Source organism: Protopterus annectens, chromosome 16.part0, assembly GCF_019279795.1.
Source record: "Protopterus annectens isolate FY-2018-M chromosome 16.part0, PAN1.0, whole genome shotgun sequence".
Taxonomy (NCBI): Eukaryota; Metazoa; Chordata; order Ceratodontiformes; family Protopteridae; genus Protopterus; species Protopterus annectens.
In genome coordinates, this window is record NC_056750.1 from 149117560 (window position 1) to 149140838 (window position 23279).

Sequence of the window (23279 nt, forward strand, 5' to 3'; positions counted from 1 at the left end):
CTTGAGCTTCAGTAATAATATTTTTCTTCTTAAAAGCTGTTGTCCCAGTGGCTGGTGTCTCAGTGGCTAGCGTGTTACGACCTAACTCAACTGCTGTTAAGTTCCATCCTTCCGTTGTTTCCTATATCATATAGTGATTCCGGTTGGTCGTTGGTACAGACACATTCCCCTCATTAGTCGTATCCTTAGAATTAATATTATTAGAAGAAGAAATAGCGGCTGCTGCCAAACCCTTGGTGTTACTACTATTGTTATTTGCGTAACTTGGCCACATAAATACATGGCCCTGCGAATAATCTAGTCTGTCCCTTTGTAATTTTTTGAGTTTAGTTTGTGTCAATTTATGACTATACACAAGGACGTTCTCTAGCATGTCATTGATGTATTTCATAGTCAAATCAGGGTCATATTTTCTGCATAAATCTCAAGATATTTATTCTTGATTTGAGGCAAAAGTTTAATTTCTTCTTTTTCAGCAGCCGTTGATCATAATTTCAAGTAGCCAATACTAGTTTGTAAATTCAGTTTTTGCCATTCACACAGCAAAGTAGAGTCACAGTCTTTTTGGGCAGGCATCTTAAGGATCCTCAGCCCCCTAGGTACAATGTTCTCAGTGATACACGTCTGTAAGTGGTATTTCTCAAATTGTACTCTCTTTAATTTGAGCAACACTTTTTCCAGTGAAAATAGTTCACTCTTCAGTGCCACATAGTCTATATTCTCTACATCATCTCCTTCAAACACAGCTTCACTGTTCAATAAGGGATTTGTTTTCTCGCTCACCTTACAGAGGAACTGATTAACATTACAGTCAGTCCATTTTGTATCAGGTACAGGATTATATTCCAGCTCAATATTCTCTATCTCAGCCTGCATACCTGTAGCCATTTCCCTGGGTCCATAGGAAAAATAGTAAAACCAGCAAAGAAAATGAAAAACAATTCCAACAGCGAGCAGGTACCTCAGTAACAACCACAGGAACCTTATCTTGGTATTGTTTTCTTGCTGGAACTTGAACTGTGGTTGTTACTGAGGTAACAACAATAGTAGTAACACCAAGGGTTTGGCAGCAACCACTACTATTTCTTCTTCTAATAATATTAATTCTAAGGATACAACCAATGAGGGGAATGTGTCTGTACCAACGACCAACCGGAATCACAATATGATACAGGAAACAACGGAAGGATGGAACCTAACAGCAGTAGAGTTAGGTTGTAACACGCTAGCCACTGAGATGCCAGCCACCGGTAAAACAGCTTTTAATAAGAAAATTATTATTACTGAAGCTCAAGTACATCGAGCAGCGAATTGTTGCATTTCCAATGGCAGCAAAATTGAAGATGTTCAACATCACATCACCAATTCTTTTTTAGGACATTCGAGCATCCTTGCCTTAAACATTCCTCTCCCCACGAGAGTGAGATCTATAAGCCGAGGCAGGGGTGGATTGATTTCAGCGCAATCAAGACGGAGAAGCACAACGAGGAACAAATGGAAATATACAGATGGAATGGTAAGTCCGTTTACTATCAAGAAAGCTTTTCTGAAAAACAAGAACTGATTGTTAATTTATCACCTTATGTGCTATCTGAACATGAAAGCGGTGTGCTAAGTAAAGGACTTTCGTTTATTCCAGCTTTAGACTCTGATATCACAGACATTGTCACTGATATTAAGCTATTCTCTAGAAAGTTGATGTTAAAGGTTTTATATGCTAATGACGCTTCTGATAATGATTGTATTTTTAAAAAACCTAGCTCTTTTATGCCTAAATTGAGCCCTTTAATTTCTGCATTTGAGCAAGTCTGTATAGATGATGCATACAAGGTTTTTCATGAACAGAAAAAGAAATATTATAAGAAGAGATATAACTTATCCAAAGATGAAAGTGTAGCATTAAAAGGTTTACAGACTAATACATCTATTATGATATGACCTGCAGATAAGGGAGGGCAAATTGTAATTTTAGATAGAATATATTACAATAAAAGAATGTTTTTGTTATTAAGTGACAGTACTTTTTATAAGGTTATTAATATGACACAAGTGAACAAGATGGTTGCTACAGTATATAATGGAATAAGGGAAATGGCCAGCATGGACCTTATTGATGAAGGTTTACTTAATTATTTTCTTATATTTAAACCTACAATCCCTCTAATCCAGGGTCTACCAAAAATACACAAGAACAAGGAGAATCCCCCTATGAGACCCATTGTTGCAGGCAGAAATTGGTGCACAGAATCTATTTCCATTTTTGTTGAAAAATTTTTGAGGAAACTCTTGGAAAATTCTAACCATATTCTCAAGGTTAATGAACAGTTTGTCAGGGATATGTACAGATTTATATGTGAAAGAGAACAACAGGATGGGTTGAAAAGGACATTATTGGTTACTCTAGATGTTGTGTCACTTTTCACTGTAATTCCGAATGAATATGGGATCCGGAGTGTTGTCAGATTAATGATAGTAACAGAGTGAATTTGATTCAAATTCTTTTGAATTTAGTTTTAGAAAATAATATAGTTATGTTTGGGGACAAGGTATACTTACAATGTAATGAGGTATTCATGGTAACGTCATGTGCTAACAGTTATGCTAATGTAGTAATGTTAAAATGGGAACAGGAAAATATAGTTACAAGCAAGTTTAAAGATCAGGTTCTGTTCTCCCACAGATTTGTGGATGAACTCTTTCTGTTATGGGGGGGGGGGGGGCAATAGGTCAACTTGAGTTATTTTTTAAACATATTACTAACTCAACACAATTTCTTAAATTTACTATGGATTGGTCCTACAGCAAGGTCAATGTCTTGGATGTTTCGATTCTAAAAGAACTGGATGGCAAGTTAAACACCCAAATGTATAGAAAAGAATGCCATGTTAACAGCTTATTAAGTAGAGACAGTATGCACCCTCAATATGTTTTTAGGAGCATAGCACAAATTCAAGCATATAGAGCATGCAGATTGAATGCCAGAGAAATAGATTTTGTGGCACAACTGGATAGAACATCCAGGGAATTGACAGAAAGAGGTTATGACCAGAAGCTTGTGGACCAGAGTATTAGCACAGTCAGGAAACTTAGACAGAGCAGAGCTAAACCTTATTTTTCTGAACAAATTGTGGATGATACACTGAATACAAAGATCACACCAGAATTAAAGATGTGCTTTAGTTATTCAAGAAATATAAGACAATATACTAACATCATAAATAGTCACTGGAACATTCTAACTTCAGATGAAAACATTTGTAGTTTGATTGGAAGACGTCCACAGTTTAAGTTCAAAAATAAGAAATCATTAAGGAGGCAACTCTGCTACCCCAGAGATCAAATTATGACAGTAACTGGAGATAATAGTGGAACTATACCTTGCACCAAATGTCAGCACTGCAGGTTCATTGATCCAAAGATAGTCTTTCAACATCCAGATATTGGAGAGGTTTACACTTTAAAAACTAGTGCCAACTGTAATTCATCTCATGTGGTTTACCTGGCAACTTGCCAGATTTGCCACAAATTTTATGTTGGCAAAACTGCTAGATATCTAAGAGACAGGATCAGGGAACACATTTACCATATAAAAAAGGGCAGTATGTTCAATGCTCTAGCAAAGCATATCAAAGAGACTAATGTACAACATACTTTTTTATTTAGAGTACTAGGTAAATGCAATGAGTTTTCAAGGGGAGGGGATATCAGAATCCATACTGAGAATTTAGAAACCAAATGGATTCTGAAATTAAGAGCAAATATTGGTCATGGTTTAAATGACTATATACCATTGAAACCAAACACATAAACACACAAACCAAAACAGCAAACCAAACACATAAACACACAAAAACATACTCGGAGGCTCTAAATAAAAATCTGCCTAAGCAGCAGAGACCTCCAAAGCAGACACCCAACCAACCGCTACCCCAAAACAAAACACGTGCAACACATAGCTCACAAAGCCAGTGTGCCGAATAGTCACAGCCCTTAAGGCTAAACAACACACCTGATTCACTTGTAATAGGTGACTCTATCGTCAGGCACACTGATGTCCTGCTCACCAGGCTGAACAAGGAGAAGGTCACAGTGAGCTGCCTGTCAGGCGCAAGGATCTGCCACATAAAACAAGCACTCAGATCACTCCAAGGCAAGTACAAATATGACTCAGTCATTGTCCATGCTGGTGTGAATGACCTGAGACATATCTCCCTGGACTACATGAAAAGAGACATAGAGGAGCTCTCTGAACATGTAGCCCAGACCGGTATGACCCTGACCTTGAGTAGCATCTTGCCCTCACCAAGAATGATGCCACACTATGAAGACAAGATGATCAATTTCAACAACTGGCTTAAGTATTGGTATCATTCAAAGGGGATCCAATGCCTGTCAGCCTGGGATGACATGCTCGACAAGCCACGATGCTTCGCTAGGGAAGGCTTGCACCTATCACCCTTGGGCTTTCAGATATTGGCAAAGGCTCTTGCTACCCCCATACTGCCTTTTTTAGGCAAGGCTCAAAAGACAAACCCACCACCATAGGTATCACAAGGGATAAAAAACTAATAGTAGTGCTACTCAACGCCAGAAGTCTAAACCTCAAGATGCATGCACTTGAAACTCTCCTTAGCATGGAGAACATTGATATCTGTGCAGTAACAGAAACCTGGTTCAAGGCTCCCGAGAGCACCCCAGCACTACCAGGTTATACCTCATACCATGCTTTTCAGCCCCAAAACTGAACCACAAAAGGAGGGGGAGTATAAATATTCATCAAAGATACCCACACCTCCAGGTTGGTGGCACAGCACGAAGCATCAGAGACTATCCATGTGCAACTAACAGTGGGTAAAACTGCCTTCCAGTTTATAGCCTGCTACAGACCACCCTCCCAAACCCAGGAACTCCACTCGGCCTTCCCGAGAACACTGGAAAATATGAAGGTCTCTCCAAACACCATTATATTGGGCAACTTCAACTACCCAAATATAGACTGGGAGCATTACTCCAGCTCCAACACCCTAGCCCAAAGGTTCCTAGAATTTATAAACTCAAATGCTATGGAACAACTTGTTACCACTCCCACAAGAGGGGAAAACATACTGGACCTGATCATCACCAACATAGGGACTCTATGCTCCAGACCAGAAGTGTATCCCTCACTGGTAAGATCAGACCATAAATTAATCTCACTGGATATTCACATCCCGACCCCACCCCCTGCCCAGAAAACCACAGTGAAAAACTTCTCTAAAGCAAATTTCACACTCCTCAAAACCAAGGTGGAATCCTTCAAAGCCCCCGGGCCTGTGGAAAATATGGCCCAGACTGCAGAATCATTTATAAATGCATTCTATGAACACCGTCAGGAATGCATGGATCATGCAATCCCAAATAAAATCTAGACCCAATCCTCCAAAGGCAGACGTCCTGTCTGGTGGACCCCAGCCATAAACAAACTATACAATAGAAGGAGGAAGCTACTACATGATCCCAAAAAGGGAAGGCATCTCTGATCAGTATTAGCAAAAAACTACGGGCACTCATAAAATCGTAGGCCAGCTTTGAGAGAAAAATTGCACAGGACACTAAGGATAATCACAAGGCTTTCTTTAGTTATGTTAGGAACCTGGGTGGGAATTCCCAGATATGCTCAGAATTTGTCCAACATGACAAAAAATACACCGAACCCACAGACATTACCAACTTCCTAGCTGACAGGTTACATGCAAACTTCCCCCCCTCCCCACCAAAAGAGCAAATATCTATCCCAGCAGAGTGCTGCCCCCCTGACATCTCAGATGCTCAGGTAAGAGCCACCCTCTCCAAAGTAAAAAACACAGCATCAATGGGACCAGACGGTGCCCCGGGCTGCGTCCTACATGAACTCCAAGAAGAGCTAAACCCAAACATAAAACTACTGTTCAATCTCAGCCTTACTACAGGATATGTACCCAAAGAGTGTCGTACAGCAACGGTGGTCCCTCTCCACAAAGGTGGTGCCTCAACAGATCCTGAAAACTATCGCCCCATAAGCCTAACTAGCTTGGTCTGCAAAGCTATGGAAAGGATCATCATGGACCTTATAAATAAAGATATTGGGGACCTATAGACAATGGATTCTACCCAGTTCGGCTTTGTTAAGGGCAGATCTGCCTCTTAAACTTGGTCAATTTCTTTGAAACAGTCACCAAGGCCATTGATGAGGGGAAGGTGGTCCACACAGCCTACCTGGACCTCGCAAAAGCCTTCAATACAATACCCCACTCGGGCATTATAGATAAGTTCACCAGCTTAAATATAAACCCCTATGTCACTAGATGGGTTGCAAACTGGCTCAAAGACATAACCCACATGGTTAGAATTGCTGGAGCCATGTCAGACTCCAAACCAGTTACAAGTGGTGTCCCACAAGGCTCAGTCCTGGGACCTCTCTTGTTCGGTATATATTTCTCAGAGGTACAGGCCAACACGGAAGAACTGTAGCTGACCAAGTTCACAGATGACTGCAAACTGGGCACCATAATCGACTCTCCAGCTGACACAAGCATCATCCAAAAGGGCCTCATAGAAGCAGACAACTGATGCCAGAGCCATGGCCTCAAGCTAAATGCCAAAAAGTGTATAGTCATCCCCATTGGCAAAAACAAAGTGCCCACAAATTACCACATAAGTGGTAATCCATTAAGTATGGAAGAAGTAATTAGGGACCTGGGGACCCAAGTTGATAGCAATCTCTCATTTGACAACCACGTGGCCAAAGTGGTTAGAAAAACATTTTATATAGCCCACCTAATCTTGAAGGGATTCACATCTAGATCAGGGGAGTTCATCGTTCCTCTTTACTCATCTCTCATCAGGCCCATAATTGAGTACAATGCCCCTTTTGGGATGTACCTTACCAGACACCTGCAGCAACTGGAAAGACCCCAAAAGTACCTCACCAAGAGGATCAAAGGGCTCAAACAGATGCCATATGCTGCCCGGTTAAAGAAACTCCAGCTCTACTCAGTGGCATACCGCCTGCTCAGAGGCGATCTGTGCCTGACGTATAAAGCCATGTCCAACCCGGAATTAATGGACATGCTGCACCTCAGAAAATCCAAATCCCATCGAGCTACGCGCTCGAGAGACTTGAACCTCAGCACTGAAATAAATAGGACGTGCTGGAGGGACAGAATCATAACCCAGAGGCTCCCTTCACTCTGGAATAAAATCCCAGTCCAGGTTAGGCAGAGTCCTTCATTGACTCTCTTCAAGAGGAATCTTGATGAGTGGATGGGGGATTGTAGGTTTACCCCGGGTATCACTTCTGTGTCACTGTTAGACAGAGGCACAGTATACTAACCTCAAAAAAGGGCATAGCAAAATTAATTTAAAATGGGTGGTGAAAACCAAACACACTCTGGCTAGGCTTATAAATGCCCTAGGGCAGATAGCCTAGTATGAACCTATGAACCTATGAACCTTTGAACCGAAACCTGTTTTAAAGAATAGACCACTTCGAAGGCAATACTGTGTGCTTCTATTGTGGTATATTTAGTTATTTATTTATGTATTTCTTACTTGTGTAGAATTTTTTAGACAGTTACATATGTGTATATATATTCTCTTACATATTTTTACACATTTTTTATACAGTATTAGTTTATTACATTGTTTCTTATATAGTTTGTGTTCATGCTATGACCCTTGCCACTGTCTCTTTAAGATGATTACCATTACAACATGTGATTTAATGATTATTAGTATAAAGATAGGTGTGTTTGTATCTTGTTTCATACACCTGAAAAAGCCTTGATGGTGAAAGTGCTTGTGTTTTTACAATAAAGTTACTTCGAGAGCCTGGAGCCTTATCTTGGTATTGTTTTTAATGGATGAGATGTTATGTGCAGGGTAAGGCTCCCTGTAATGTTCCCTGCTACTGTTGAAATGCTGTGAATTAATAGTTTGTGTTTTAAAATTCTAATTTTTTTAAATACCTGTTTGTGTGGTGCAGCACAGAGCACAGCAATGCCAAGCTGCACTTACAAATATACACATGCTACACATCTAAAAATAGAAACCGTAATTAATTGTCATTTCTTTTTTTTTAATGTTGGTTTGGGCCATGCAGAGCACCTAAATGAGAAGCTGTGCTTACACAGACATAGTTGACACCTGCCAGACATCTAAAAATAGAAACCTGATGTAATTATTTATTTATTTATGGTTACGTTTAAGCCTGTTTGCAAGGCACAGAGCAGTAGCTTAGTAGTATATGTGAAGGTATACTACTTTATGTACTATTGAAGCAGCTAAATGGGTAGAGTGACAAACTAAAGCTTTGTAGCTCTTGGGTTTGAATCCCTAACAGATGTACCATTTGTGTAATGTAGATTTTCTTTTAATTTAAAAACAAAACATTTGGAAGAGCTGCACGGTGTTAAGCACTGCTTAAACATGATAAATGACTACTAATGTTTGCGCATTGCTAAGCTTCACTAAAACCATGGTTGTGCAAGATTTTGCAATACTCACTACACTTAGCTGGTTTTCATGATACTAAGCAACAAGGTGCTTTTTTTGAATGTTGCTGATCATATGTAAGGGAGGGAAAACGGCCTATACTAAGGCAAATAGGTGGGAATTCTACAACAGTTGTTGGAGTCTTTCAAACTGTCAGCATGCCAGGCAGTGTTGGAGAGTGTGTGCTTTTAGGCACAAACATGGGGTGTGCAGGAGTCCAGGGTTTTTGTTGGGCTCCTGATACATAGTTATGAACCTAGGTTGCTGCAGGACAATTAGCAGGGCTCAGAATGTAAGGCTGAGGCCTGAGATCGATTGGGCAGGGAACTAACCAGTGCTACTGGTATCTCCCACACTGGTGAGCAGTGTCATCACAACTATGATGACCTGAAGCATAGAAAGAGGGGAACTCTTTGGACACCTGGATCCAGAAGGCCAAGGCTGGGCATGCCCCAGACATAGGTAAGTATTTCTTCTACTATTTTATTAAAATGCAAGATAAATGTGTGCAAAACTGGTACGTATAATGGTGTTCTTTTCTCCCAGCAGCTACAGCTGAGAGGGCTCACAACATGCAATCCCATGCTGGGCGCCTGGTCAGGTTGTGCCATGAGTGTGATAAGTATGGATAAAGTATTCTAATTGTAGTGAAATAAACAATAAACAATAAAAAATGCACTGCAATAAAGAATAAGCAATAAAAACTGTAGTGCAATAAAGAATAAAGAATAAAAGAGGTAGTACAATAAATGAACAATAAAAACCGTACTGCAATAAACAATAAACAGTACCAATAACAGTAAGCAAAAAGGTGGAAAGCAGGATTGTGGTGCCGTAACATAAATGAAGTAGAGCTGTATGCATTGCATGTCTATGGTAAGGTTGCTGCAGTCAACTGCAAACTGTAATAACTATAGACTGCAAAAGTAATGGCCTAAAAAATGTATTGCACAAGTCATAGCACAGTTCAAGGCTGTCGCCACGCCAGTTTCAGTCATATAATGCTCCCTTTTCCTTCCACTCCAGAAACAACAGGTATATGGTTGAGTTAGCCCACTCTATGGGCAGATATTGTGTGTAGACTTTACAGATAATAAACACCAATACTAATAAAGTGTTAAGCAGGGTTGTGGTATCTTAACTAAATCTATCTTAATATTTTCATTAGGTCTGTATTCATTGCATGTCTGTTCTAATGTCACTGCAGTCAAGAGTAAAACTGTAATAACTGTAGAATGCAAAAGTAATGGCCTCTAAAATGTATTGCACAAGTCATAGTACAGTTCAAGGCTGTCTCCATGCCAGTTTCATTCACATAATGCTCTCTCTTTCTCCCACTTTAGGAACAACAGGTATATGGTTGAGTTAGCCCACTTTATGGGCAGATATTGTGTGTAGACTTCACAGATAATCAACACCAGTACCAATAAAGTGTCAAGCAACACTGTGGTTTCCTAAATAAATCTGTCTTAATATTTGCAGTAGGACTGTATTCATTGCATATCTGTTCTAAGTTGCTGCACTCAATTGTTACATTATTTGCAGATGTCCCCCTGCAGTCACAGCTTTTGGGTTCTACTCCCATGTCTGCCAACTAAGGCATGATGGCTGTCTAGTCTGCTTAATGTACAGGAATATACCTCTCAAATGTCATGATTTTTTGTAATGTAATTACAATTGCCTAATCTGTCTTGTCCATGATTACCAGATAAATGATTATCTGGAATGCAATGTACAGATAGACAAACAAGTATGTGTGTATATATATATATATATATATATATATATATATATATATATATATATATATATATATATATATATATATATACACATAATATGTGCAGAAGACTTTGTGAGGTATCTGGGGTAGAGTAAAATAATTGATCTAGTGGAGGTTATCCTACATTTGAGAAAGGTACACTTAAATGAGCTGGTTAAATAGGATTTGAAAGTAATGTTTATTATCTAGGATCCAGATTTCTAGAGGAAGGGTATTCCATATTTTTGCAAAGGCATTAGAGTACAGGGAGTCACCTGAACAATTCCTGCTTTTAACTATTTCAACTAGTGCTTTGTTGGTGGATCTTAGAAGATGATTGTTAGTGTAGAGATTTAGTAGATCTTGTAGAGCTGGAGCTTTTTTTTAGGGTGGTATAGGATCTGATGAGCAATTGTAATCTGGTTATAGGCCAGTACGTTTGGTAGTTCCAGGCAGGATAGTTGTTTCATGGCTAGACACTGGTGGGTCCTGAAAGCTGAGTCAGTAGCAAACTTTGCAATTTTGTTATAACAGCTAGTTAATTTATTTAAGTCTCCATTGTTTAGGTCAGTTAGTATGGGGGAAGCATATATAAGTGTAGAGTGTAGGTGTTTTTTTGCAATGGTAGCTCTACTTGTTATTGATGAGGTAGTTTTTGCATCTGTACAGGCTGCCATTTTTTTTGTTCATTTGTTATTGTTTGTGCTACATGTTTGTTGAATTTCAAGTTGTTATCTATGATAACTCTTAATAGTTTGGTTTGTAAGACTGGTGTGATAGGAGTATTGTTTGAGGAGATTATTTTAATTGGGGGAATGGGGTCTGTGGCTTTTGAAGGCTGACATAGGATTAGTTGTGTTTTTTTAAGTTTAAATATTAGTTGAGAGTTGGATATCCATGTTTGTGTGTCATTTTCTGTCATGGCTTCAGATGGCTTTTCTTGTTACAACAGTTTGGTTTATGTTTCTATATTAGTAAAGGGTTCTTGGGTAATTTTCTGCAGAAGTTGAAGACAGGGGGCAGAGCAGATTAGTGCAGAGTCGGTGGTGTGCTGTATGCATTACATGTCTATGGTAAGGTTGCTGCAGTCAACTGTATTAACTGTAGAATGCAAAAGTAATGGCCTGAAAAATGTATTGCACAAGTCGTAGTACGGTTTCAAGGCTGTCACCAGGCCAATTTCAATCACATAATGGTATCTTTTTCTTCCACTCCAGGAACAAAAGGTATATATTTTGAGTTAGCCCACTTTATGAGCAGTAAATGTGTGTAGACTTCACAGATAATTAACACCAATACCAATAAAGTGTTACGCAGGATTGTTATATCCTAACTAAATCTGTCTTAATATTTTCAGTAGGGCTGTATTCATTGCATGTCTGTTCTAAGCTGCTGCAGTCAATTGTTACATTATTTGAAGATGTCTCCTGCAGTCAAAACTTTTGGGTTCTACCCATGCCTGCCAACTAAGGCATCATGGCCATCTAGTTCACCTAATGTACAGAAATATATCTCTCAACTGTCATGATTTTTCATAATGTAATTACACCTGCCTAATCTGTCTGGTCCATGATTACCAGATAAATGATTGCCTGGAATGCAATGTATTTTCAAATCCATTTACATAACACCTTGGTAGTTATGTACATGCACATTATGTAAAACTGTTCTGTATAGTTGTGTATCTCCATTTGTTAGTGCTTGGCCCATAATGTCCCATGCTAATAGCTTGAGAGGTATGTATGTGCTACATCAGCTGTAGAAGAATTGTGGTCACTGCATTCACAACTGACACAGAACACTTGCAGAAATATGTATTACCAGTCTTTTTAGGGATATCATCTGCAATGTCACTAATGATCATTTTTATCTGTCTCTCCTCACCCCTTATCTTCTTTAATTTATTATTGCTATTTATTATTATGGTTTAATATTAACATATTTTATTAAACTGTTTTGTTGGCCTTATGGGTTATTTCATACTGGCTTGCTGTTAACATACTTACTATTATGTTACTTAATGTTGTGTTACACATAATATAGCTTAGTATGTATTTGTATTAATCGATATTATGTTCCATATTAACATTGCTTTGGTTATTACTAACCTTAACTTATTGTGATAGCTGCTTTACTACAGTGTGTCAAGATCAGCCAGTTCCTCGTGATCCGCCTACCTTGCCTCCTCCGGCTATCGCACTGAGTCCTAACACCTCTGAAACCCAGCCTGGTCGTGCCCCCTCTGCTGTCCCTGCACTACCTGCTATGTCTGGTAGTACCACACCATAGGACTGAGATGGATCCCCCTCTGGGAGTGGTGGTGGAGGGGGAGTTGTCACCCATGATGAACTGATGGGTTTGGTGCATGGGATCATCATCTGTGGGTTTAGACAATGGCTGCACTGGAAGGAGAGCATGCTGACCACCCAGATGGGGCAGGCACACCACCGAAGACAAGCCTCCACTCTTGGGACAGTGATGGAGCAGTACTGACAGTCCCATAGGTGGGGATGAGAGTCATGCTGTTACCTTGTGGAGGAACATTGGACTGCGATTCCACAACACCCTCCCCATCTAAGGTGTTCACCTCCTCTCGTGTCACACACCACCCCTGTCTGCTGTTTTGTCTGTCTGCAAAAGCTTCCTCACCTACCCAACATACCCTCACCCCTTTCCAAACATACCACTCTCATCTTAAAAAAAAAATGGGCACCTGCCCCCCAAAAAACACTGTTAGTGATGCCATTGCTTAACATGCTTACCTTAAACACATTACTTAATTGGAGTGGAATAGGTACCCTCACTGTGGATCTGCCTCTTCAACATGGCTGACACAGCTCACACAGTTACTCTTACAGCTTGGTGTTCACTCTCTCTGCCTTTGGCTATTACCTGCAGAGGCAGCTGCAGACTGTAGCACACACATCTCTATGTAATAGTAGCTGCTACAGACCTAACCTCTGTGATGACATAGTCTCCTTACCTCAGTAATGTCTGGCACAACATATCAGAAAGGGCTTCTAAGCTACATGAAGGCCTTATATCTTGTTCAATGGTTGCATGTCATTGGCTGATGATACTGCAAATCACAGTGTTGGATGCAATTAGCATATTAGAACCACGGATTGGTTAAGAGGCAATCACCTGGTAATGACAAGCTTGTTAAAAAGGCAAACAGCTGACTATGGGGAACCATTCTGTATGAGACCTTCCTCACACAGCACTCACATTTGCAAAAACTTAAATATTAACCCAACCCACATCAACAGAGGGGTTTTGCACTCCATCAGGTATGTATGCCACCTTTTGGTTACAACAGGATGCATATGTGTGAATATATTTATGGAGAATAGGAATTATAGAGTTAAGCCTTTCCTAGAACTGTGATAATAACATGTCATTGATCTCCAGATTTGTTACCCCTACAGAGGACATAGAATATATCAAGGGTGGAATGTTTTTTGTCAATGTGGCACACTGGTCTCATGGAACTGTCCCTTTATAGTGGTTGTAATAGCACACTGCTATTTGTTTGGCACTGTTGTTTTGTACAAATTATCAGAGGGGGTTGCCCCCAGGTGACACACTACAATAGACTCCAGTGTTAGGTGTATGATCATACAGCAGTGTCTGTCATGGCACACACAGGAATAGCTGACTATTGCTAGTATCTTAGTTGTATCCACATGCTTAGTATGTTTGCACATTGTAGAATATGATGTGATCAAGCAGGGGATACTTTCAGCCAGTCTGTTCTTGTTGTATGTCTACACAGTGTACTTCCACATATGTGATCCTGACATGTGCTCCCATTTTGTTGACTTTCAGGAAACGTATCCAAGACGGTGTGTACCTTTCACAGATGCAGAGAATGATATTATACTGGAAGGCCTCCAGCAACACCATGAACTCCTACTGTCTAGAGGGAGGCAAAACAAGGAACAGCAGGCAGCACTGTGGCTGATCTTGTCTGTGACACTGTGACGTGAATGCCACAGGTCATCAGAGCAGGACATATGACCAGGTTTGACACCACAAAATGGACCTGATCAATGTTGCATGCAGAAGAACAGCAGATATAGCCAGGGATTGTGGCATCACCAGTATAGGTCCTGCAGTGGAACAACCACTGTCACCCACTGAAGAATTGCTGGCAAACCTAGCACACACAACAGCTCCTAGGCATCCATCACATTGTGGATGTGGGAACCACAGTTTCCATGGCAGAGGAGCATGGAATTAAGCTTAGTTTGATCAGCATTGCAATACTGTAGCATTCAGTGTGTCATGGTGTACATACTTTTACGTGGGTGTCATGTATTTCTTCTTTGGGGGGGAGGGTTTAACTGCAGTTTGACTCTAATACTCAGATTTTGACCAGTATAACAATTAACACGGTAGCTACTGTAAACATGAGATATATGGAAATATTACCTTGTGGTGCAACATGCGGTGATACTGAAATGGCCTCTACCTTAAGTTTTCACAGGTCCATCAGGTATTGGACAAGGCCATAGTTCTGCTCTTGGTAAGCATGACACTGTTTTGTTATAGATGTAGGTTTACAGCACTATAATCCCTAAAGTTTCATCCAGGCATTGCTGTATGGTTGGCATAATTACCAACTGCACAGACATTTTCTGACTGTACACATGTTAGAGTCATACCTCTGCCTTGTAGGTGTGACTGCACTGATAGATGTGACAGTACTGTCAGTATATTATATAATGTAATATGTATGAACTGTGCAGTTTTCACAAATGTCAACGGTGACCTTCTTTGTTACTGATGAGATTGCTGTGTAAATAGCTTTTATTTACAAGTAACTACAGATGTTTGTGAGAAAAGTGATGTCCTCTTGCCCTACTATATGAGGTTGGGTTTTCAACAGGTCTGTAATAGAGAAAACAGTGTATACAGCTTTACATATATTGCAACATAGTACTGCAGAGCATAATAGCGCAGGTATTATTGTACTGCTTTTTCCTTTCTTATCAACACTAATAACACACCAAATATTTTATTAAAGCTTTCAGATCTACACCCTTCATCAGTACTGATGAAGGGTGTAGACCCGGAAGCTTTAATAAAATATTTGGTGTGTTATTAGTGTTGCTATTGATTCATTAAGCAGTGACACCATAGTTGTTTAGTTTTCCTTTCTTATCACAGGTGACCAGGGAGTTTGGTCTATGTCCCCTACACAACCTGGTGTCAGTGTCTCTTCAGACTCTGATGATGATGGTTGCCAGAGTGAGGCACAGGTCAGGGTTGCAAGGGATGAGTCTGGCCCAGAGGTTGACATTCCTCTTCTGCCCTCATTGTCTCCACACACAGTCAGTATGCCCACACATACCTAGTCCCCAGAGGCCACAGATATTGGACACAGTCAGACGGTGTGGGCATTGAACAGGAAAGTGTGGCAACTATGGCTCCAGTGAGTGTAGATGCTGCCCATAGCCAGAGAGTGGTGAGGTTCTACACAGGAAGAGTGATAGGGGTGTTTGTAGGAGGCCTACTGTCCATCCACCACTTGTTGCAGGTGTCACATCATGGGTCACTCAGCGCATATTTCAGGCCATCATGGAGACAAAGGCACATTCTGAAAGGAACTCCAGACGTATGCTTAGGGTTGTGAATGCAGTATAGTCTGACATCTGTGACTGCCTCCACTGCATTTCTGACTAGGTGGGCTGAGACAGATCGCACACCATCTGCCTTGAAATACAGAGGGTCTATACTGGAACTTCTGGTTGGAGTTGAGCATCAGACTCATGGATGTGGGTCAGCAACCCCACCTGCTGAGTCCACATTGCCATGCACAATCACGCTCCCATAGTGGCAGTACTTCCAGTGCTACAGAAGGAAGTGTGCTGTCCACACCAAGATGTGGCAGGCCATGGGCTCATGGTCCTGGGAATTACTGTGGAGGATACGGTCCCAACAGACAGCAGTCACCATTGGGTACTAGGACCACTTCTGACCTTGGGTATGGAGGTGCCAGTGCAATGCATGGCAGAGGCAGCTCCTGTGCTCGGGCCTGGAGACAGTGAACTATCAACTCTACCATGCATGGTTCAAAGGTGTCCAACATACACAAACACACACGTAGGGCTAGCACTAAGCTTGACTGTATTCATTCACACACACACACACACACACACACACACACACACACACACACACACACACACACACACACACCACTGTCAAATGCAGGTCACCTACAGACACACACAGCATATTTCTATGGTCCATCTTGCCTGCTTCCCTTCATGACACACACATATGCTGTCAACATTTTTGGGTCAGCCCTAGGCCTTGTGCACCCCCCCACACCACCCTGTGCAAGTGATGATACCTGTGCTGCATCCTTGTTATCCTCATCATCGATGCAGAGAAATGAAGCTATGTGTCTGATGCACAGGGTGACTATGTAAATTAAAATGTACTTGTGTAATGCAGTGTTGTTTTGCTATGCCACTTGTACTGGTTACTGATAGATACTGCATGCTGACATTTATAATGAGTAAGCCACATAATTTTATGTTATATGATGTTGTAATGGCTGTATACATACACAATGAAAGGAGTGTCATGGACCAATTTCTGTTTCTGTTTCAGGATTCTGTTGGGGATACCTATGGATACACATTGGAAATAAAGCCATAGAATTCACAGCACAGGATGGAATGTCAGCATAGAAGAAATATGTCTTCAGCAAGGTAAAGCACTATAGTTACATGGCTCCATAGATTCAAATGTGTATAACAGGATAACAAGGACAATGGCATAATTCAGTGTACTCATGCATCCCTAATCTGTGAAAAGGTCTGATACTCTTGATAAGTGTCACCAGGGTTTTGGGAGCTAACACATCTGCAAGCTGTGGTGGTGGAGATGGCCCATCTACAAATTTCCTATGTCCGGTACAGACATTTGTCCAACACCAGTTAAGACTGTCTTGTTCTGCAACCCATTGTGTAACTTGAACATGATGTGTGTCACAGCAGATGTGTCACATGCAGGGTGGCCTGATACAAATAGGGTGTAGTGTCTCTGTTACATACCTGTCTCTCCAGCATTTACTATTTACACCACAGTGATAGTGTAGATGTGTAGAACAAGTAAGACATATGTTAGTCCTGTCATGGATACACGGGAGGTATACAGTAGGATATGACACCTCCCCATATGGCAGACACATACATTTCCCTCCAAAGTATTTAGGAGACAGACTACACATGTACAGTCTTGACACGGACTCCATAGGACATGTTATCTGCAATGTGTATTGCTGTATAAAGGAAACTGTGTGGCTGCTACAGTTGTAAGATATGCCTATGTAATCACATAGCAAGGGTGTCATTGCACCTAATGATAGGTGTGATGAGTGCCAAATTCAGTACAGCAATGACAGTCTTGGATTTACATCCCATACTTGTATGTATAGGTTGTACAAAATTGAATAGATCCTCACATCTTACCGACCAGTAAAAGTCAAAGTCTGCATTACTCTCTGTGTCCATAACTCCTTGAGTAATGCCTCAACTGTGTGCGATGTGCAGACATTACTCTGTTTTCCAGGGGTGGATGACTTCTCAAAGGATAGTATTGTGCAGTAGTTGGCATATACTATTTCTCAGTGCCTTAGACAACAACGGAATGTGTGTCTCAGGCCATCCTGGATAACTTTTGGGTCTGTGTGAGATTCAGTGACAGCTCCTAATATGTAGTCACCTACTAATGTTGTCAGTCAGAGGTCACTGACAGAGGCCATGTCTGCAGAGAAGGGAATAGCTAGAAGGAGTACACCATTAATGATGTCTGAGGAAATCCAGTGGTGACAAGCATCATTGTAGCGCAGGTCTCCCAATGCTATCTTCCTAGATTATGACTATTAGACACTTGCATATCCACCAGCTGACATACCACTCTGCAAATAACCTACATGGTTTCCAACAAGGCCTGCTGGCTTAATATTGTCAAACAGCTTGTCAGGCCATGGTAGGTGGAGTGAGTCATATACCGATAATCTATTGCATAGTGTAACACTCAATGGGGTTCATCGGTTAGGGTAGGTAGTATATGACAGTGTTACTCCTTGTATCCATGCTAACTCCTTTCAGGGTGTTTCATATCACATGACTCAGAGATCTGTGGACACTGCTTAGCACTGCATTCTAGTTGCCCGTTGTGCAACTAAGTATTGCAGTTACTTCCAGCATGTTCCAAGAAGATAAACAAACAAGTTAGGGAAGTGTAATATGTATATCCTATGAAGCTAACGTGGGGAGTTTACACAGATGTTCTGCAGATGTACACTACCCAAGCAGTGTCTACTGGAAGGACACAATTACCTTATGAAGATTATGGAAAAGCAGGGGAGTCCATGGAATTCCTGGTGCATGGCAACTACTAATGTTGGTCTCACCAAAACCACTCTCACATATGATACTATGCTCTGATACATTTTCTGTCATAACACACAAAACATTACTACAAAGCTCATGATGAGAAGCAAGACACAGTCTGTTTGTTCATCCACATAGCTGTTCCACACCAGGAAAGGCCATGTAAGCTTCACATACCCTTCTCCATGTAGATGCCTTGATTAGCAGCCTTGGCACTCAGCTGGCTTTTGCATGTATTATGCCTTCTCTTCCAGGGTTGATGGTATGTCATAAGGAACTGACAAGATGGTGAGTATGAGCACTGCTAAGGCATCACAAGATAATGTGCAATGTCCAGTGGCGTAGATGTCATGGCTTGCTAAAACAAGCAGAACAGTGACAGTGATCCATTGTACATAGCAATTTCATAGTAAGTCATGCATCCTGCCCTTCAACAGATTAATGGTAGATATTTGCAGGACATGGCTATGAGGCCTACTGCAGTGGACTAGCCACCTTTGGCTAAGGTGTGGCCAACTGCCACATGTCCTAGGCATGTCATACTTTACAGTTATGCATCCAAAACACATCCCTGTGTTGCCACATCATGTCACATAACAACCATTGTGCTGTCTGGTTGCTTGACAGGCATTGTACAATTGCTAGGCCAACATAATGTTAGAAAAGTTGAACAAGTCCTCTATTCATGCATGGGCAGCCACATCTTCACTACAAGGACTGCATACAAACACTGTATATCAGGCTGTCAACCCCCCAGAATATGGCAGCATGCCCCTAACTTTGCAGGATCTGCTGATGAGATATGGGAAGTGTCCCCACCCAATACTCCTATGACACATAAACACAATGTATGACATATGTGACTGCATTTCAAACCTTGCTGCCATGGTGTCTCGAACAGCAGTCATTATATATGACAATGAACATTTTGCCAACATGCCCAGTTCACATCCTACACCACCTACACCCACATTGCACACACCTTCATGTGTGCACCTCCTTACAAGACACATTCCCAAACAACAGACACCTCAGAAAATCCTTCCTCTGGAGAACACAGTACACACAATACTGCATGCACCACTCTCTCACTGGTCAAACCCCCAGGGCAAAACACAAAATCACACCTTTTAGTCATAGGTGATTACATAATGGGACTCATTGATGTCTGTTTCAAGTGGCTACATATGGGAAAGATTACAGTTAGCTGTCTGTGGGTTGATACAATACACCATACTACACATTGCAGCAACTCAAGGAATATCAGTTAACACAATGTTGACATCATAGTTCCTGCAGATGTGCATGACTAGGGACATATGTTACCAAACTGTATGCAGACACATGAATAAGTTTATCCAGTCTTTGTCTCTTGTGGGAATGTGCATAGCTTTCTAGCTCTCACCTAGGATGATGGCTCCATACACACAGAAACTGATGGAAGTCAATAATTGCCTTAGCATGTGGTGTCATTGTAACAGGATCTACTACATGTCTGCCTGGGATGCCTTGCTCAACAGACATCAATGCTTCACCAGTGATGGTCTTCATCTTTTACCCCTGGGATTTGGAGTACTGGCCAAGGCTGCTGTCACCCCCACAATGCATCTTATATGCAGTGTCTGGAGGGAAAAGTTTGCAATGAGAACACCATCTTTATATGGTTATGCTGCTACACACTGGGTAAAGCAACACTGAACCCTGGTCTGTGGAAGGCATCCCCATCCTGGAATATGCAGACATGTGTGCAGTCAAGGACATCTGGTTCAAGGCTGGGGACAGCACTACAGCCATACCAGAACACACGTCCATCCACATACATACAGATTTTGTGAAACACTGTAATTTCCTGGAGACACTGCAGGTTCCATTCAGTACTGGAAAGGCACATAATCAAGCAATAGCCGACTACAGGAGCAGCTCCATGAAGCAGACACTCATTGTGCATATTTGTATGTACATGTGTCTATCAAGATATATCATTACACCATGGTTTGGGGTGGCATTAAGTGACCACCCAGCTGTGTTGCTTAGTCATGCTGCAGATCACTTGCTCAAAGGTTAGTCTGCCTCCTTAACTACAATGCCCTGGGGCAGTGCCATAACATCCCCACAAGGGGAACCAACATATTGCATCATGGGTTTACCCATATGGATGACCACTGCAGCCCCCCAATGTGAGGTGCCCCTAGTGGGATCTGACCACAGATCAATCTCATTAAAACTACCAGTACTACCTCCCCTTACAGACAATACAGACATATATTTCAACAAAGCTATTTATTACATCCTGTGGAATGGTTTACATAGCTTGACTATACATCCCCCCTAGGATGGGACAGGCAAGTTTGCAGAGCTCTACACCCATGCATTATGCCAGCAGCATTACAACTGCATGAACTCAGCTATACATGACAGGAGGAATACAGCCTCCTCATAACACAGCAAATCTGACTGGTAGACAACTGTCATTAGCAGGCTGTACAATAAGAAGTGGACATTGCTGTGTGACAGTTGGGGTGAGGGTGCCTCCTAACATGGAGGTAAAAACTCTTCTGCTAAAAGAAGCCCATACTGTTGTTGTGATGTTGTGCAGACACAGAAAGTGATGAAATTAGCCACCCAAACAAAGCAGAACCACAACACACAGTGTAGTAACATGTGTAACCTTAAAGGACATGCCCGGTTTGTCGGGGAACTCATACATAATGATTCCACATATAATGTGTTCATCCTCATAGCTAACCTGTTGTCCCACACATTCTGCATCAACTTCACTCCCCTGTCTGCACCACATGTGACACATCATATTCCTACAACCTGTCCCATAACTTCCATATCCACAGAGCAGGTTGTAAATAGCCTCTCAATGGAGGATACCGAGCATCTAATGGACATGCTAACATCCCAGGCTGCATCCTACACTGGATCTGACAAGGATGACTAACACCACTGGGAATACCTTGCAATCATACTGAAACAAATGGCTGCACCCCAGCTGAGTGGACAATGGCAACTGTTATACCCTTGCACAGAATTGGCGCATCCACTATCCACCAGAACTATAGACCTCTTTGCCTGACTACCCATATCTCTATGCCCGTAGGGGCAATCATCATTAAGCTGATCAGCACACATATATGCAACCTACACACAGTTGACTGTACACAGTTTGGATGTCTGACAGGGGAATCATGACTGTTAAATGTGGTGGACATTTCTAAGGCAGTCACCAAGGACCTGGGTGAGGCAACATCAGGGCATACAACCCCCTGGATTGAGCCAAGCCATCTGTCTCTATCCCCCATTCAGGCATCATTTACAAATCACCCACTTAGGCATCCATTGCACTGTCATTGTAGGGATGACTAAGTGGCCCATTGGTGGCACACATACTAACAATAGGGGCATCCACCTCCAATAACTGATGTGTAAGCATCAGTGTTCAACATGGCTCAGTCCTGGGTCCTCTACTGCTTGTAATCCATTTATCTATGATACAAGTGACTACTGAATGCTTGTGGATAACAATGTTGGCTGATGTCTGCAAATTGTGAGCACTCATAGAGTCTGTGAGTTATGTCAATATCCTACAAGAGGGTATTCATGAACAAATGCTTGTTGATATACTAATGGCCATAAACTCCATGCAAATATATATGTAGTATCATTTCATCACTAACACCTATGTACCTGATAAGTAGCACATTGGTCGCATACTCAGGGTTGAAAGAACTGGGCACACAGACCTGGCCACACAGGTTTACACCTGATGTGCCTGAAATCACCATGTCTCCCCAGTGGTATGACAGGAATCATATGTCATAGCTGAGGGCACAGTCACCCATAAGTGACTCCTGGGTCTGAACAGGTACACTTTCATGTGCTGTTTAAATAGGATTTTAAAGTTATATTTATTATCTAGGATCCGGATTTCTAGAGGAAGGGTATTCCATATTTTTGCAATGGCACTAGAGTACAGGGAGTCACTTGAACAATTCCTGCTTTTGGATATTTCAACTAGTGCTTTGTTGGTGGATCTTAGAAGATGATTCTTAGTGTTGTGATTTAGTAGGCCTTGTAGAGCTGGAGCTTTTTTGGGTGGTATAGGATCTGATGAACAATTGTAAGCTGGTTATAGGTCAGAAAGTTTGGTAGTTCCAGCCAGCATAGTTGTTTCAGGGCTAGACACTGGTGGGTCCTGAAAGCTGAGTCAGCAGCAAACTTTTGCAATTTTGTTATAACAGCTAATTAATTGACTTAAGTCTCCTTTGTGTAGGTTAGTTAGTATGGGGAAAGCATATAGAGGTGTAGAGAGCAGATGGGTTTTTGCAATGGTGGATCTACTGTTATTGATGATGTAGTTTTTGCATCTGTAGACAGCGCCAATTTTTTTTTAGTCGTTTGTTATTGTTTGGGCTATATGTTGAATTTCATGTTATCGGTGACAACTCCTAAAAGTTCAGTTTGTGAGACTAGTGAGATGGCATTATTGTTTGAGGAGATTATTTTAATTGGGGGAATGGGGTCTACAACTTTTTGTGGGATGCAATAGCATTAGTTGTGTCTTTTTAGGGTTAAGTACTAGTTGT